Below are 6,000 nucleotides of genomic sequence, written 5' to 3'. Positions count from 1 at the left end.
ATTTATATATATGAAGTACCGGCGGCGTATCCACCATGTTTGTATCATATTACATACGCCACGTTACTTAAATCATTTACCCAAACCAATCCACCATGTAAATTGTTCATGTGTAAACCAAATGTCAAGTGTTATTGTAAACCATGTCAAATGTTTATGTTCAAATGTAAACCACCAAATGTGTATGTCAATGTCGACGTGTTTATATTCAATGTAAATCATGTAATGTGCATTCCAAAATGTATCATGTATGGTAAGCGAAATGTATCAACTTAAACCATTTGTAAAATGCACAAAACAAGTCGTTGAAGTAACACGTGGTTTAAATCAACGTTATGTTCTGTGGAAAAATGCATGCTCTATTGATATTAACATTTATGTGGTATTGTAAACTATGCATACATCCAAGCCTTGAGACTGCGGCGATAAACCCTTAAACAAATTAAAGGTTTATCTAAGTTATGTATATCGAATTCGGTCATTCCTTCCAGTCCTATCAAACCCAGGACTTCAGGAATGGGAGTTGTCAATTCCTATGGTACCACTACCTACTAACGAACGGCGTAGCTAATGTTAATGAATGTATTGTCCCATGTTAAACAAACCAAATGTCATAACAAAATGAAGGCATGTGATGTAAACAATTGTACTAAGTATGCTAAGTAAACATACGAAGCAGAAATGTTCATGTAAATCAATGTGTCCATATGCTGAGTAAACATATGCAACTGAAATGTTCATGTAAATCAACGTGTTCATATGCTGAGTAAACATATGCAACAGAAATGTTCATGTAAATCAATGTGTCCATATGCTGAGTAAACATATGCAACAGAAATGTAATGTAAATCAATGTACTAAGTACGCACACAATGGGCATACATAGCATGAAATGTAATGAAATCGTGTACTATAATGTACTAATGAGCATAGCAGATATACGATGTGAAAACATGAAAAAGCATGAAAGTAACAGATAGACACATGTATTTCACCCCAAAACAGTTTGGAAAACAGTAAAAGAGGGGTTCTATGTACTCACCTGAGATTGCTTTGAGTTCCTTGTATAATAACCAGATAATGCTAAAGATCACGGAATACCAACGGCACCTAATAGGTAGCTTATGTTAATATACCGGACCAAATCGGAAGGATCGGACAGTACGCGGGTTCGAAAACCAAACGAGTATGGAGACTCGTGTAATATGGTTTAACAAAGCCTACATACTAAAATGAAACTTAACCTAAGTGCTTACGGTCCATCACGACCCGTTGAGGTAGCTTATGCCACCCTAACGCGTCATTCGCGTAGAACGCGTATGGAACGCCTAACATTGCGACCACAAGGTATAACCTCGGAAGGTTATAGCTATGGTCACCTAATATGTTTGGTCGGATCCTAAAGATCGACCAAATGGGTCGGGTTCGAAAGTATAAGCGATGGTTTAGATCGCTTACCTTACGACCCTATATAAGCACTATACTAAACGTGACGAGCTAAGCATGTTAGAACATGCTTAACTAAGTTTAGAAAACAGGTTTGGCATCAAAACAAACGACTTTGATGCTCACGAGTAGTTTGGTTACAAAATACGCAAGAATGCGCATTTTGGCCGAAACTACGACTCGTCACTGAGCCTAGATAACGGGGTAATCAGTAGGGATGGTCACTACGGACCATAACCATCGTGATCACGCTCACGTTATGAAGTTCCATGAACTTCGCATCGACCATAAGCTGGTCAATGCAGAAAGTCAACAAAACGTTGACTTTCGGACTCGAAAAGCGAATAAAAGAGCGAAAGAAGACTTACGGAGGGTCCCCGAGTGCTAATCTAGATCAAATAGCTCAGGTATGAAACAATGGTTCCAACTTAGAGCTTTAGATCTGATTCTTGTGGGTTTTTACACAAAAGGGGGGGGGTATTTATAGGAAAAGTGGAACCGTTAGGATCGTTTATCGAATATCGTGCCGCGATCTCGAGCGTACACTTGTCAAATTCTTGTGGTAAGTCAGATATTGGCTCTTGGCTCTTAATAGGGTGAAAGGGCATCGCCCCTTGATCGAACGAAAGGCCAAACTGCATTAAATGCAGAATATTTTCTGTCAGATACCCTCACGCGCCCCGCGTAAGGATTTCCAGATCAGAATTTACAATTTTGGTCCCTGCACTTCAGAAACACGTATTTTGGCCCATTTTTGGCACGTTTAAGCCCCGTTAACCTCATTTCAAGGCTCTAAGATGAAGTTAAAGTGTAGGGGACATGAAATATGCTCAAAAATATTCCGGATGTCGGTTCGTTTGGCCGTACGATCGCGATGTTCGCTTAATTACGACGGAATGCGCATAAGCGCGAAAGACGATCCAAATGACGCGACGAATGGATTTTTCTCATGCCAAACACTAAGGCATAATATAATGATGCTTACATAAATTTTTTGGATGTCCGGATGTATTCAGAACGTAAGTTATGCGCAAAAGTGCAAACTTGTGCACTTTTTGACACTTTTAGTCCCTGAATGACCCAAAAGTTTATTTTAGCATACCAAAACCCCTCAAAGCCTATTTCTAAGCTATGTAAAGGATATTTATGGTATGTTTAACTTGTGGACATGTTCCGAAATGTTCGTTACAGTTCAAATTGGCATACTTTCGCTGTTTGTCAAGTTTAGTCCCTGTAAGCGAATTAACTTGTTTTTGCTACACCAAAGCCTTCAAAACTTATTTCTAAGTTATGTAAAGGTTATTTAAGGTACGTTGAGTATATTTTGATGTTCTGGAGTATTTGCCGTATTAAACTGAGTACGTTTACGCACCAGTTTGCGTATAATTCTCTTAGAAAGCGATGTAGAGTTTGAATTTGAACAAAAGCCAAAACATGAAAAATGTAAAACACAACCAAACAAACATTGGGATCAAATAACATTATTTTATTGATAATTGAACTGTTCACAATGATTACAAGCACAAATGTTACAGTCTCCCCTACTTGTGGAAATTTCGTCCCGAAATTTATTTAGAGGAAACTGATGGAAAAAGGTGCGGATATTTTGCCTTCATTTGATCTTCACGTTCCCAAGTAAACTCGGGTCCACGCTTAGATTCCCAACGAACCTTGACCAAAGGAATGCGCTTGCGTTTAAGCCACTTGACTTCACGTTCCATGATTTCTACCGGTTTTTCAACAAATTTCAGCGTTTTATCAACACGAATTTCGTCAAGCGGTATGTGGAGGTTTTCATCAGCTAAACACCTCTTGAGATTGGACACGTGGAAGGTTGGATGAACATTTCCAAGTTCAGGAGGTAACTCAAGTCTGTAGGCTACCTTACCGATTCTTTCGACGATCTTGAATGGTTCAACATATCTAGGTGCAAGTTTTCCTTTCTTTCCAAATCTGATCACACCTTTCCAAGGTGAGACCTTAAGTAATACACGATCACCGACTTGAAAATCCAAGGGTTTGCGTTTTAGGTCCGCGTAATTCTTCTGACGGCTTCTAGCTGTCTGAAGGTTATCACGTACTTTCTTTACCTTTTCTGTTGTCTCTAGAATGATGGCAGGTACAGTAAGCTGAGCCTCACCGATCTCATTCCAGCAGACTGGTGAACGACATTTTCGATCATAGAGAGCCTCGAAAGGAGCCATGTTGATGCTGGAGTGATAACTGTTGTTGTAGGAGAATTCAATCAACGGAAGATGTGAATCCCAACTACCACCAAAGTCGATCACACAAGCTCTAAGCATATCCTCCAGTGTCTGGATTGTTCTTTCAGATTGACCATCCGTTTGCGGATGATAAGCTGTGCTCAGATTAAGTTGAGACCCCATAGCAGATTGCATGGTTCTCCAAAAATGAGAAGTGAAACGAGCATCTCTGTCAGAAATGATGCTCAAGGGAACACCATGTCTAGCTACAATTTCATCCACGTAGATTTGAGCAAGTTTGTCAGCCGAATAATCCTCACGGATTGGCAAGAAATGCGCTGATTTAGTAAGACGATCAACGATTACCCAGATGGCATCGTGACCTTTCTTTGTGCGCGGGAGTTTAGTAATGAGATCCATAGTAATGTTTTCCCATTTCCAAACTGGGATCTCCGGTTGCTCTAATAATCCGGAAGGACGCTGATGTTCAGCCTTAACCTTAAGACAAGTAAGGCATTTGGATACGTATAAGGCAATGTCTTTCTTCATACCAGGCCACCAATACTGAATACGAAGATCCTTATACATCTTATCTGAGCCAGGATGAATAGAATAACGAGACTTATGGGCTTCATCCATAAGCAAGGTACGAAGATTATCTTGGCTTGGGACCCACAAACGGTCCATGAAGTAATATGATCCACTGTCCTTCAGCTCTAGAGCAGGAGTTATGTGATAAGGAAATTCCTTATCCATTAAACCTTGTGAAACACAAGCTTGTTGAGCCTGAGAAATACGTGCTTGGATGTCGGTTTGAATAACAGATTGGACACGAACACAATGAAGCTTAGTACGTTCCTTGCGACTCAATGCATCGGCTACGACATTCGCCTTACCAGGATGGTAGCGGATCTCGCAGTCGTAGTCGTTTAGAAGTTCAACCCAACGTCTTTGCCTCATGTTGAGTTCCTTTTGATTGAAGATATGTTGAAGACTTTTGTGGTCAGTGAAAACCACACATTTTGTACCGTACAAATAGTGTCTCCAGATCTTAAGAGCGAAGACAACTGCACCCAACTCAAGATCGTGAGTGGTGTAGTTTTTCTCATGTATCTTCAACTGTCTTGATGCGTATGCTATGACTTTGTTTCTTTGCATCAGGACGCAGCCAAGTCCTAATTTAGATGCGTCGCAATAAACGACGAAATCATCGTTGCCCTCAGGCAATGTTAAGACAGGCGCGTCGCAAAGCTTTTGTTTCAAAGTCTGAAACGCTTCCTCTTGTTTGACTCCCCAATCAAATGGCTTGTTCTTGTGAGTTAGAGCAGTTAGAGGAACTGCAATCTTCGAGAAATTTTCTATGAAGCGGCGGTAATAACCCGCTATACCAAGAAAAGAACGAACTTCAGTAGGGGTAGTAGGTGTATCCCAATCCTTAATCGCACTGATCTTGGAGGGATCTACATGAATACCTTGTTCGTTGACAATACGTCCTAAGAATTTAACCTCTTTAAGCCAGAACTCACACTTGGAGAATTTGGCGAAAAGTTGTTCTTTCTTTAGGAGTTCCAAAGTAAGACGGAGATGTTCTTCATGGTCGGCTCGCGTCTTAGAATATATCAAAATATCATCAATGAAAACGATGATGAACTTATCTAAATAAGGCTTGCAGACCCTATTCATTAAGTCCATGAAAACAGCAGGAGCATTAGTCAAACCGAATGGCATGACTGTGAACTCGTAATGTCCATAACGAGTACGGAACGCTGTCTTGGGAATGTCTTCTTCATGTACACGAAGCTGATGATATCCAGATCGTAGATCAATCTTTGAAAAATAAGATGCGCCTTGTAATTGATCAAAGAGATCATCAATGCGAGGTAGGGGATATCGATTCTTGATGGTAAGCTTGTTAAGCTCACGATAATCGATACACATCCTGAAAGATCCATCCTTCTTCTTTACAAAGAGAACGGGAGCACCCCAAGGTGAAAAGCTAGGACGGATAAAACCTTTGTCGGAGAGCTCCTGAAGCTGTTTAGATAATTCTTGCATCTCTGACGGTGCAAGACGGTATGGAGCTCTGGCAACGGGATTTGCACCAGGTATGAGATCAATACGGAACTCGACTTGGCGTGTTGGAGGTAGACCAGGTAAGTCTTCAGGGAATACTTCGGAATAATCCCGAACGACAGGAATATCTGAAATAGACTTACCCTTGCCTTTATCTGCTGTAACATGTGCTAAGAAAGCCACATAGTGCTTTCGTAGATACTTCCGTGCTTTAAAACAGGACATGAGTTTGAGACCACCGGCAGGCTTCTCACCACGAACCTGCAGGATCTCGCCG

The sequence above is a fragment of the Helianthus annuus genome, chromosome 1 (genome assembly GCF_002127325.2).
Source record: "Helianthus annuus cultivar XRQ/B chromosome 1, HanXRQr2.0-SUNRISE, whole genome shotgun sequence".
In the NCBI taxonomy this organism is placed as follows: domain Eukaryota; kingdom Viridiplantae; phylum Streptophyta; class Magnoliopsida; order Asterales; family Asteraceae; genus Helianthus; species Helianthus annuus.
Note: the sequence above shows the minus strand (reverse complement) of the source record.